We start from the raw sequence: 12180 nt of genomic DNA, 5'->3' as shown, positions 1-12180 counted from the left end.
AGCTGTGGGAGCCCTTGAGGACCAGCTTCTCAAAGGAGGTCTCACCTGGTTAGTAGGACCACCTACTGTTGAGCTGTCGCCTGAGACGGTGGTGAGAAGGGTCCCTTGGAGACAACGGCCTGCGATCCTGGATCCTCGGCAAAGGCCAGCCGGGCTCAAGGCCAGGGTGGCAGTGCCAGCGGCCAGGGAGCCCGAGGCCGAGGGCGATGAACAGCCAGCGAGGCTGTGGAGATGGGGAGCGCAGAGACTATTTAAAGAGGGTGGCTGGAGGGGGGAGGAGCCGGCAAGGTGGCTGCAGGGCGTGTGGGACGGAGGGAAGAAATTTTTAAGATGGGAGAGATTGGAGCCTGTTTGCTGACGGAGACAGCAAATTGAAGTGGGTGCTTTAAGGTACAGAAAAGAAAACATTCAGCAAGATCCCCGAAGGTGGGGTCTTTTAAAAGATTGTTCTGCTCGCAGGCTGCGGTAGAGGATTGGGCTTGTAAAGAAGCAGGGCCAATTCGTGCAGTGTAAAGGTTTTTTTTGTGTGTGTGTGTTTTAAACATTTTTTATGGTTCAGGTAGGATATAGTCCACAGTAACACAGGCTAAAAGAGGTCGTTTCACTGGGCCCCCCTCCATCCCTCCCTCTCCAGTGGGCCCTTCGGAATTTCTTCACAAGTTTCATCATTGCTTTGGAGAGAGAAATGCGGTCTGTGAAATGTATTATGAATTCAGTGCTGATGGTGGACAAGGCTGAGGTGATGTCTGTAATATAATGTACAATTCCAGAAGTCAGAGCTTCCTTTATAATGCAACGGTGTGTTATAAAGCACCACGAGTGATAAATAAATAAAGGTGTTAGGTTTTTTTTATGGTGGCAAGAGACTCTCCATCTGGGTGATGTAAAGTGATAGCTGTAGTTTCTAATCTATGCTTCTTACCATAGTGGCAGTTCTGTGATCTAAGAATAGTCATAAGAATACATACCAAGTATTGACTGCCTACTGAATGCTGGACACACTACATATTATTTTCATATTCGTCTAAGAGCCCTGTAAGTCAGATATTATTTTCAGTTTACAGATAAGTAATGGCTCAGAGAGAATAAATAAGTTTCTGCAATCACAGAGCTGGCCAGTGGCTGAACGAACACTAGAGCTCAGGTTCGTCTGGGTCAGAGTGTGAGCCCTTTGCACTGAGCAGCGTGATGTATCTTTCAGAAATATCTAATTAAAATTATTTTTGCTCCACATTTTCTTTATTGTTATGTGTCATTATAACTAAAATATCTTCTCTTTAAGACAACAGTGAACACGACATAGGGAAAATTGGTGTGTAAGGGAGAGCGAGTTGGAGGAAAACTGGATCCAGAATATAGAGATTAATGGGAGGGAAAAAATGATCTCCACGCCAGATGTTCCTTCAGCTTGCCCATTTGTTTATGCTCTTCATTTCTTCTTCAATAAATACTAGTTTTCAATTTACAGACAGAGATGTTTTGTCCTCACAGAGCTAAAAGTAAGTGCACAATTAAATGCTCAATTCCAATTATGACAAGCACTACAAAAGAGAAGTTTGGAGATGGGGGCGGGGGAGAGAGAGAAATAAAGGGCAGGATAAAACTCAGCTTAGAAGTCAGCATAACTTTTTTTTGAAGAAGGGATAATTGAGCTTTGAAAAAAGCCTTTGGAAAAGAAGTAGAAATGAATCAGTCTAATGGGGCACAAGGAAGATCTTGCTCCAGGCAGAGGGCCCTGCGGCAGCGGGGAGTGGCAGGAGGCCAGTGTGACTCGAGAATGCAGTCAGAGGAGGCTGGTAAGACCGGCAGGGGCCAGAACACGCAGGGCCTTGTAGGTCACATGAAGTAAGGAGTCATCTTTTGTCATTATCTATTTTTTTTAAGTACTTTTTTTAAAAAAATATATCTTTATTGATTTCAGAGAGAGGAAAGGAGAGGGAGAGAGAGATAGAAACATCAATGATGAGGGAGTCACTGATTGAGCCCTCAACCCGGGCATGTGCCCTGGCCGGGAATCGAACCCCGATCGCCTGGATCCTAGGTCGATGCTCAACCGCTGAGCCACGCCCGGCTGGGCTGTCATTATCTATTGATTTCACCTGCTCAGGATCCATTTTCCCTTTTGTCAGGTAGTGATACCATGATTTATGTTTGGGGAACCAACCTTCCTACCACGAGGCTCAGGGAGATCTAGTCTACCTTCAGCTTTAAGGGCGGGCACGTGCTAGACAAGCCCAGTCCAATCAGAGAATAACCTCCACCTACCTCTCCCCACGGGGATTGTTAACCAGAAACCTACACCCCACGTCAGGCCAGTCAGACCCAATAGGACTAACTCAGCCTTTCGCTGGTGGTCCTGGGGAGAAGTATTCTCTCCCAGGGGAAAAGTTCTCTTCCTGCTGTGATTGTGGGAACTACGGGATGTAAACCTAAAGATACGGCAAACGGGGGGGGGGGGGGGTACACAGGGGACTCAATTCTTTCAAAGGGACTTTTTCTCCTGCATTTTTAGCCAACATGGGTGGAAGAAGAGCTGAGAGATGAAGAGGGAGTCCAGCTGACATCATTGAACAGATCTATTCCATAACCTTTCAGTTTTGTGAACGAGTAAATTCCTCTTACCAAACAATCCTGTTTGGGATACATTTTAGTCCTGACTTATTTTTAAATGGAACAAGAAATGAAGTATGGAAAGTAACAGACTCTGAAACGTGGGATTAGCTGAATCCAGGTGGGAAAGTGGCCATGAGGAGCCCTCTTTCTTTGGGTGAGAAATTAACACAACAGTTGATTAACTTGCTATTTGTGGTTTCTTGGGGCTCAGGGCATGGGGCTAGTGACACCAGAGGTTAGAGGATGTGTTTGGGAGAAAATCAGGAAAGCATTGGTTCCTTCTTTGGCGTTTAGTGAGGTTCTTTATGAAAGCAACAAGCTGCAGTTAAAGCTGGTTTTTCGGGAAGCAGTGACAACGCTCAGAGTAGCCCTTTAGCGCTTATCCTGGCATCCGAAACAGCTGAGAGTCAGAAGAAGTTTAACGCTTTGGTGTTTGAAAGGTCAAGCCCTCCGCTCCAACCTAAATTTAGTGGTGGCAAAGGTGGGAAGGGTAGAATGAAATTGGGAAATAAGATTGAAATCAGGAGCCGCATTCATTCCCATTGACACAGCACCAAGGTCAAACCTACTTAGCTTGCAGAGTCAGGAGTTAGGCATCAACACTAACTCGGACTTTTGTTGCTAACTCACTGAGTTTACTGTAAACAAATAGATGGTAGAGTTCACTAAGCTTTTAAGGAACTTGGGTTTCCAGAGAAACCCAGCCACCCATAACCTCAGGGTTGTGATTGCTCAACCCCTAAGGCAATCCTCAGTCAGGAGGCACATCCTAAAGGCACATCAACAGAAACAGCTCCATTAGTGGGGTGTGAGAGTTGGAAAGTCCTCCCCAGCCCTTTCTCGGCCGTGGCCATACAGGACAAATTACAAGGAAAACCATCTCCGAAGACAGTTCCAAGAGCAGACAGAAGGGCTTCCCAGGAAATCCACTCTGAAGCCAAGACAAGGCACCCCTCTGCTCCTGTCCAGCAGGGTCATGTGTGTGCAGATAGTGTATTGCATGCTACCCACCTCCCATTTCCCCTTTTTTAAGTAGAAGTTTTTATGGTAGCTATTTTGTTTCCTCCTCACAGACATATATTATGCTTGTTGGAGATAGTTAAGTGTATCATTTTCCAATAGATTTCAGAACCGTGGGGAATGCCCGTTCACAAGAGGGTCTGGACTCTGGTTGGATGTGGTAACTGGATAAAACCTGAGTGGTGCTGGCACATATATTTTTGATTCCATATGATATTATTATTGCTTAATGTAAGCTTAGGGAATTTTGAATTTTTAGGTATATATATAAAAAAAAGTATGTGGATGTTGTGCAGCCAAGAGGTGAACTATAATAAATGTGTGTGTTTTGGACTATCCAGAATCCATTTTTCCTAGATCCACTCCCTGATTTTCCCAGTGAAATTACCCCCCCCCCCCCACATACACACACATTTTCATTACAGGTGATTAAGTGAATCTGACTTCACTTTCAGCTTCAGAAGGTCAGCATCTACACAGACCTGGCCAATCAGAGCATTGCAAACTTCTGACTTTAGTGATTGATTCTGGACATCTGAACCACATGTTCATACTGTGGCCAGTTAAATCAAAGCAATGAGATATTCTGGGACTGAGCAAGAGGCATTTTCTCTCTGTTGGGCTTGCTGCAGATATAGAATATAAGCCTGGAGAGTCTAGCAGCTGTTGTAAATGAAGCACCTACTTGACAATAGAAACAAAATAGACAAAATGAGAGTAGAGAGATAGAGTGAGACTCGGTCTAGGTGATGCCGTTTGAGCCACTTCAATTAGTTGAACCTAAAGATAATCTATTTTTGAAATTTTTCATTATGTGAGTTAATACCCCCCCTCACCCCATTTTCCCACTTTTATTTACTATTATTCAGTGTCTAAATAAGATTGGACTTCCCTTTACTTTGCAAAATTTATCCATGTATACTTTTATATATTTACTGAGCCAGTTAGCATTTCAAAGAAGAAATGACTAAATTTCTGGTTTATTCTCTAGCTGTGAGTTGAAAATTTGAGAAGACAGTTGGTAGAATTCCTTTTTCCAAGATAGGAGTATATTATGTTTTCAATGAAAAGATGGAAGAGAATAGGCCCACCAATTGCTATCGTTGTCTTATAGCAAGATTAAACATAATTTATTAGCACTGATTATGTCACATGTGCATATATTAATTAAGATTAAGAAGAAATGTTGGGAATTTTCTAATGAAGTTAGAAGTGTTCTGGCTGTCTTCTGATATATCATATAAACTAAGCTATTTTTTGTAATTCTTTTAATTTTAGCCAGTGGATGAGGTAAAAGTAAAGTGTATATCTGTTGATCACATTTTTATATCTTGACCTGAGGTTATGTTTATTATTATTATTATTATTGATTTTAGAGAGAGAGGAAGAGAGAGATGTGAGAAAGAAACATCAATTGGTTGCCTCATGTATGCTCCTTGACTAGGCATCCAACCCATAAACCTGTAACCTAGGTATGTGTCCTACCCAGGAATCGAACCTGCAAACTTTTTGTGTATAGGATGGTGCTCCAACCAACTGAGCCACCTGGCCAGGGCTCTTGATCACATTTTTAAAGGAATTTTATTGCCCTCTACTTCATCTCTTTCCCCTGCTGTGGGCTGGATCGTGGACATGGTGTGATGAGCCAGTGTTGACCATGGACCATGCAGATGAGGCCAATGCTTCAGAGGAGGCAGAACCAGGGACAGGTAACTTGAATCCCTAAATGACCTCCTGGATTGGAGCCAACTAGCTACCTGAGAAATAAATGAACTCTATGTTATCTAAAGCATTGTATTTTGGTAGCTCTTTGTTATATTAGTTTAGCATGTAACCCAACTACATATCCATCGAATACAATGGATTATTATTTCCAAATAATCATGTAGGGCTGTGTGTGTGTGTGTGTGTGTGTGTGTGTGTGTGTGTAGTAGATTAGGGGACCAAAAACTAAATGAAATCCAACTTTTATTCTCGTAATATAGAGGGACCATCCTCTGTGGCAATGGTTTTCAGACTAGGATGCATAAGAATTTCCTGGGTAGCTTATTTAAAAAGACAATTTAATTATATCTAAATATATACAGAACTTGAAACATCTAATTCTGCATGTTCTAAAAATGCTCTTGGAATACGCTAAAATTATAAATAATGATTAAATTGTAGGGAGGTACTGAATCTATAATTTATATCTGAAAGATATAAAGCAAGAGACAGAATTTTTGCTGCAACATTCAGTTCCATGAGGAAGAAATAGAAGATCCAAACTTCAAATTAAGCAATCATCAGTTTAAGGATAGAATGACAGGCTTAGCCCTTGTTTTTGGGGTGTTCCCATAACTTTCTGAAGCAGCGAGAGGTAAGAAAACAGGCATGAAAAAGGAAAGAAAATACTAAACTCTACCTCCTCTCAGTTATAATCCTTCAATCTAAAAAAGATTTTAGAAAAATTTTTATCTGATAATGCTTGGAGGAAAACAGGAGCCAACCTGGGGGGTGGGGAGGAAACCCTAAGCTGTACAGGTTTAAATTCTTTCCTTCATTTTTGTTGAATTATGTGTCTTCTACCCCTAATATATGTTTTCTGTGAAGACAAAGGCCAGTTTTTAAGCTGGAGACTTATTCCACTTCCTCAGAATGCAAGTAAAATGCAAAATGAGGAAAATTAGGACCTAATGCCAGTTTTCCTTCGAGGTATCTACGTTCATGGCAGGAAGCCGCTGACCCAGCTGGGCCTGAGCTGCAGCAGAGTCGCATATTCGGCCTCCAGACATGTGGCTTTACGTGCCCCTCTCACCCAGAGGAGGAAGCAAGTTGGGCTGAACATCTACTCAGGTCAACAATAAAGAGGTGAAACTTCTCACACATTAATTTTTTTCAGCGGGATTTTCAAACAGTTAAGCAGTTTGCTTTGATGAAGATTTTACAATGCTCTCCCTCAGTGTTGTAATTCAGAGGAAAAAATGAAATTTATCCTCTGATATTGACATTGTTACTGAGTCTAAACCTGTCTCCCCAAGAGACTCAGGAATTACTTCGAAGAAGCAGATTTCGGGAACCTGAAGTGTTACTTGGAATAAATATAAATTCAAAAAATTAAGTACCAATCAACAATATAAAATTTCTTGGCAACCTGTTATATATCTGGATTTGGGTAAAAATACTATTCTCTATTTTCTATTGCAAAGCAAAAATTGAAAATTAGGTATTTACACAAAGATACTGTTTCATGCCATGATGAGGAATAATTATGTAACATAATGCCAGTAATATATTATGCTTCTTATTGAAAACTTTTAAGAAAGATGATTTTGAGAAAAGTCAGCCAGCTGTTTTAATGGCTGTTTGTATGATTTTAAAATAAATGCTCTTGATATAATTTTTTACTTCCAAAGTAAGTAGCATTTTCCTCCATTAAATGTTGCTACCACATTACTACTTTCTAGTTGTGAAATCTCATTATCATTACAAGAATTTTAAGAAGTTTTGATGGTATAATGCCTGCCTTGGCTTCTTCCTATTGTAGTCTTCCTGTGTTAAAACAGTAACCTATACATATGTTTTGCTTTGTTACTTACCTTTCATCCCATGGTGCTTCTGAGTCTTGAGATTTCCTTGTTTATAACAATGTTTCTTTTCCCCTCTATAATTCTCAACATATTTTACTGAGGAAGAGTAACCTAAAACTCGGACCACTGAATTTTGTAAGTGAAATTTCGCTTAATGATTGACTAATGGATATTTGCATTAACAATTTGGAGACTATCTTGGGTAACTCATTGGACCCATTCCCAGAAAAGAAAATACTTCTCTTGAGACTGTTTGTTCAACAAGTTCATCTCCTCCCATTCTAAATTAACGTTTTCTTTTAAGCAGAAGATGGTTAGCAGGAAGCCAAATTTATTGTTTTACTGTTAGTTATTCAAAACCAGGCTTCTGTGGGCCAGTTGTAAGTAGCCGAGGTTTGGGGTGGCCCTCTGTATTTTTACAAGTGATTGCCCTTAAAATCCGAGTTTCTTCAGATGAATTCACATATATATCAATGAAGGCCACAGCTAAAGAGTAACCTTCCCACTCCCCGTCCTGTTTTAACCAACATCTAAGTGTAAGTTTAGCCACAAGAAAATTGGCTGCACCCGTAATGTCGTAATGCTGCCAACTATTTTAAAACATAGTGGGCATTCATTGGCTGGCATCAGTGAGACCAATGGAGTTGAGTTTTTAAAACTCACTTTGGAAGTGTTTTTGTTTTTACTATGCCTCCTGGAATCTTGTTCAAATACATTTTGCAATAGTGTGGTTACTACCATTTTATTCTCTGTAAAAAAAAGAAAAAAAAAGATAAAGCATATTACTTTTTAGAGGAGAAAATGTATTCCTCACATTAGATTAAAGTCAATTTATGAAGTTCAAATACTTTTCATTTTAGCATAGATTGTTCCATTTCTCCCATGAACAACTTTTTGACCAAGAAGAACATCTACAAAGACAAATATTTTATGGAAATGTCTGATTTCTCTAGAGAAGAATACATAATTGAATCTTCTCTGTTTCATAAAAATTTGAAATTATGATCACAGTTTGTGATAAAAGCGACATCTATTTCCATAGGTCCAAAAGAGTGTTCAGAAGCTCCTATAGGAGAGATCACACTGCACAATTGGATCAAATTCTTTTCTTCCACAAAGGGGCACAGAGTAAGTTTTCTTATTAAAAACTTGTGCCGAAGATTTCTTTTGCTCCAAATCTATATATTCTTTACCACTTAAAAATATATTTATGTATAATGTCCTTCTTGGAACTTGTTAACAGGCCTCAATCAAGTAAACCTTGGAAATCGGTAATATAAAGCTAATCAAGACAATATCTATGTTACACAAATGGATTTTTTCATTTTGTTTCTCATATTCTTCTGAAAGAGGTTATTTTAATCTATAAAATGTAAGACCTGTCAGGACTTCCAGAATTTTTATTCTTGCTAGAATAACACTGAGTACAGAAGTCCTGGAACATGGGAAAATATTGACACTTAAAGTTTTTAGATTGTTTTTACTTTTAAAAACATAGCAACTTTTCTCTCATGCTAATTTTGCATTGAACAATAGTTATTGAATACAGAAGATATAACCCGCACTAGGCACCTTTATTATTACTTTAACCATTTTTTAACTTATTAACTCCAATGAATTCTTCTGCTTATTAGCCCTTTGCGGTCGTTTGTCTACTCTCAGCCACCAAAGCTTTTTTACCGTTCCGGTCGTATGTCTGCTCTCAGCCACCACAGCAAGGAACCGTACGAATCTTAACTCTGTTCATTCATGTATCAGTTCATAATTTCTCTGAAAGCTCTTAATTCTGACCAGTACGACACCCATGTCCAAATTTAATACGACCGCAAAGGGTTAGTATACTTTTTAGGTATACAACCCTATCATTTGATAGGTACATATTCAGAATTGATTACTCCTGAAATCATACCTGCAGAACATGGTCCTTAAATAAGCATCCCAGTAAAATAACCGTGAGTCAGAAAGGGTCTCAGCAGGAAGCAGAGGGCACACGCAAATAAGAAGATAACTTGAGAAGCGTTTAATAGCGATATTATAGATGTTTGGAGAAGGTTTATGGAAGTCACAAAGGAGAGCACTATTATCACCCCTAAGATTAAAGGGGCGAGATGAGAGAGTGGTGACCAGAACCCAGAAGGAAGCAGTGCATCGAGTAAGCCACCTTGAGAGGAGCTGTAACTACAGGACCAAGGACAAAGCAAGTTTGAGTGACTCCACAGAGAAGGAATCAGGAAATAAATACCCACAATTTACTCTTTGCCTTCTCTGTGATCCAATGCCAGGCCTTCCAGTCGGCTAAACTGCGCGGCCAAATAGGGCAGCCTAGTCACCCACGGCTACCGAGCACTTGAAACATGATTGTACGTGTACAATAGACACCAGATTTGGCAAATTGAGTAGTAAAAATATATAAAATACCACATTAACAATTTTACATTAATTAAAAATCAGAAGTGTAATATGGCACATTATTAAATATAACATATATTATTAAATATATATTTATCAATACATATAAGATAGTATACTATATAAGATACATTGTTAATTCTAATTTCACCTGTTTCTTTTTCATCTTTAAAACGTGCTACTTGAAATTTTAAAATACTTGTGTTGCAGAAGCGGAGACGGTCACCTTGCGGAAAGACCAAGCGGCACTCGGAGGCTCGGGGTTCAGGAGCTTTATTGTACGCCGGCGGCCCAGGGGAGTCCAAGTCCAAAGTCTGAGCCCCCCACGCGGCGGGGAAGGAGTTATATCCCCGCCGAGCTCCCGCCCCGCTGCGGTAGGAGGCGGGGCGCGCCCAGTGCGCTTGGCGCGGGGGCGGGGAGCGGCAGGGCGCGGGAAGGGGGGCGCACGCAACGACACGACTGTCGGCCCTTTTAGACCTAGTTTTCCTTTATTATTTGCATAATTATTACAATTAAAAAATATATTCGTACAGCCCCGGCCGGTGTGGCTCCGCTGGTGGGAGCGCCTCCGCGCACGGAAAGGCCGTGGGTTCTGCTCCCGCTCAGCGCGCACACCGAGGCGGCCGGTCGGATCCCCGACTCCAGCGGGGCGCGGACGGGAAGCAACTGAGCGATGTTCCCCACATCAGTGCTGCTTTCTCTCTCCTTTACCCGCTCTCTGAAAAAAGAAAAATCAATTAAAAGGTCCTCGGGTGAGGAATGAATATATATATATATATATATATATATATATATATATATATATACACACACACACACACACACACACACACATACACACATATATATGTGTGTATATATATATACACACATTATATATATATATATATATATATATATATATATATATATATATATATATAAATTTCTCTTGGAAAGCACTGAGATAAACCCACCACAAGTTAAAAGATATAGAAGTCTGTTGATATAGTTCATTACAGGCTAACCTACAGCAGAGTGGGATAGAGAAAGAAGAGTGGTGGACTTGGAGGGGCCAACACAGACGCCTGGCTAAGACTGTTAATAAAGAAAATTAACATTAAAAGGATTTACCCTAAGTAAGAGGATATTTTTCTTGGTGATTTCTATTGTTGGCCTGTGGAATTCTTTGTTAGGACAAACTTGTTAGGACATTCCACGTCAATGAAGACAAGCATTTCTTAAAAACGTCATTGGGGTGGAACAAATAATCAGATGAGTCCTTTAGAATTGCAAGTTTTAAATTTTATGCATGTTCCATCTTGCTCAATCCTGATTATAAATTGAAATTTATATGATGGAAGTATCTTTTGGTCTTTAAGAGACAGCTCTAGCAGTCCTGACAAGTAGAAGCCATAATTAAGATGGTTTTTCAGGATGGTGTTTTGATAAAAACATTTGATATGATTAAAAATTTTTGATAAAAATTATTACACAAATATATTTGATAAAAAAATCTTGTTGAAAAAACTTTAACTTTAGTAATTTGTCTATTTATTAAACAACTATTAATTTAAAGCACCTTTTATATTCACTCATTGAGCTTAAAATCTAATATTAGGAGAGAGATATTTAGGAAGTACTCAATAAATAATATTAATTCCATAAAATTTCATATGTTATGAAGAAAGAAAAACAGGCTATGTATAAATGACGACTGCAGTGTGATATTTTTAGATTATTTCTTTAGATTAGGATGGTGAATTAGTTTTATATTGCTGTGTAAAAATTACCATGAATTTAGCAGTGTGAACATAACCCATGAATTACCTGGTGGCTCTGTTCGTCTGAAGTCTAGCACAGTGGGACTGGGTTCTCTGCTCAGGGTCTCAAAGGCAAAAACCAGGGTGTTGGCTGGGATTCATTTTTAACTGAAGTTCTCTGAAGGAAAATATGCTCCTGTCAAAAAACCCCAAACATCCAAACCTACAGAAAAATTTTATAAGAGTTTGTTTGAGCCAAAAAACTGAGGACATGCCTAGAAGCAAGATCTCAATGATTGAGAATAAACTGCAGGGAATGGTAGTTTTGCAGTTCATTTTATACATTTAGAATCAAAGGAGAACATATAAGGAAGGTTATAGAAATCCACGGGTGGTAGATTAAGGAAGCAGGAGAAAGCAAAGTGAGGAGATCTCTAGAATTGGATTAAAAGCACAATGGAAAGACACAGTTAACATTTAACATTAACAGTAACTAGAAATGTTATGAGAGCAGTAAGACAACAATGAGTTTAGCGGTGTCATGCTCAGGTACCTGAGGCTGTGCCTTCAAGGGGCCTGGAAAAGGAAATTACTCTGACCTTTCAAAAGTATGTTATCCTAGATGCACAGAAACGATAGGGCTCACAAGGTACAGACTGACCTTTGCTAAAGAAGCGATAGGCTTAGGACGTGACTGCCCGTCATGACCTGCCCAGTTAGGAATTTATGATCAGATCATCCTGTGTGGTTACTTTTAGTCATGGAGCTTGTCACGTCTACTATGTAGCCCTCTTCTCGATCACAGTTGCAAACTCATTGCTGTTATG

At 39.8% G+C, this 12180-nt stretch overlaps 1 long non-coding RNA gene across 1 annotated transcript; it reads left to right on the top strand.

The window, feature by feature from the left end:
- The first annotated feature begins 6368 nt into the window (after nucleotides 1-6368).
- Nucleotides 6369-9979, top strand: LOC308562735. The gene is made up of 3 exons (XR_013999672.1): nucleotides 6369-6483; nucleotides 8245-8330; nucleotides 9822-9979. It is a non-coding gene; the product is annotated as an uncharacterized lncRNA (long non-coding RNA).
- Nucleotides 9980-12180: the final 2201 nt, after the last annotated feature.

This window comes from Miniopterus schreibersii, assembly GCF_964146895.1.
Source record: "Miniopterus schreibersii genome assembly, chromosome: 1".
NCBI lineage: Eukaryota > Metazoa > Chordata > Mammalia > Chiroptera > Miniopteridae > Miniopterus > Miniopterus schreibersii.
Note: the sequence above shows the minus strand (reverse complement) of the source record. Positions and strands in the feature narration are given on the sequence as shown.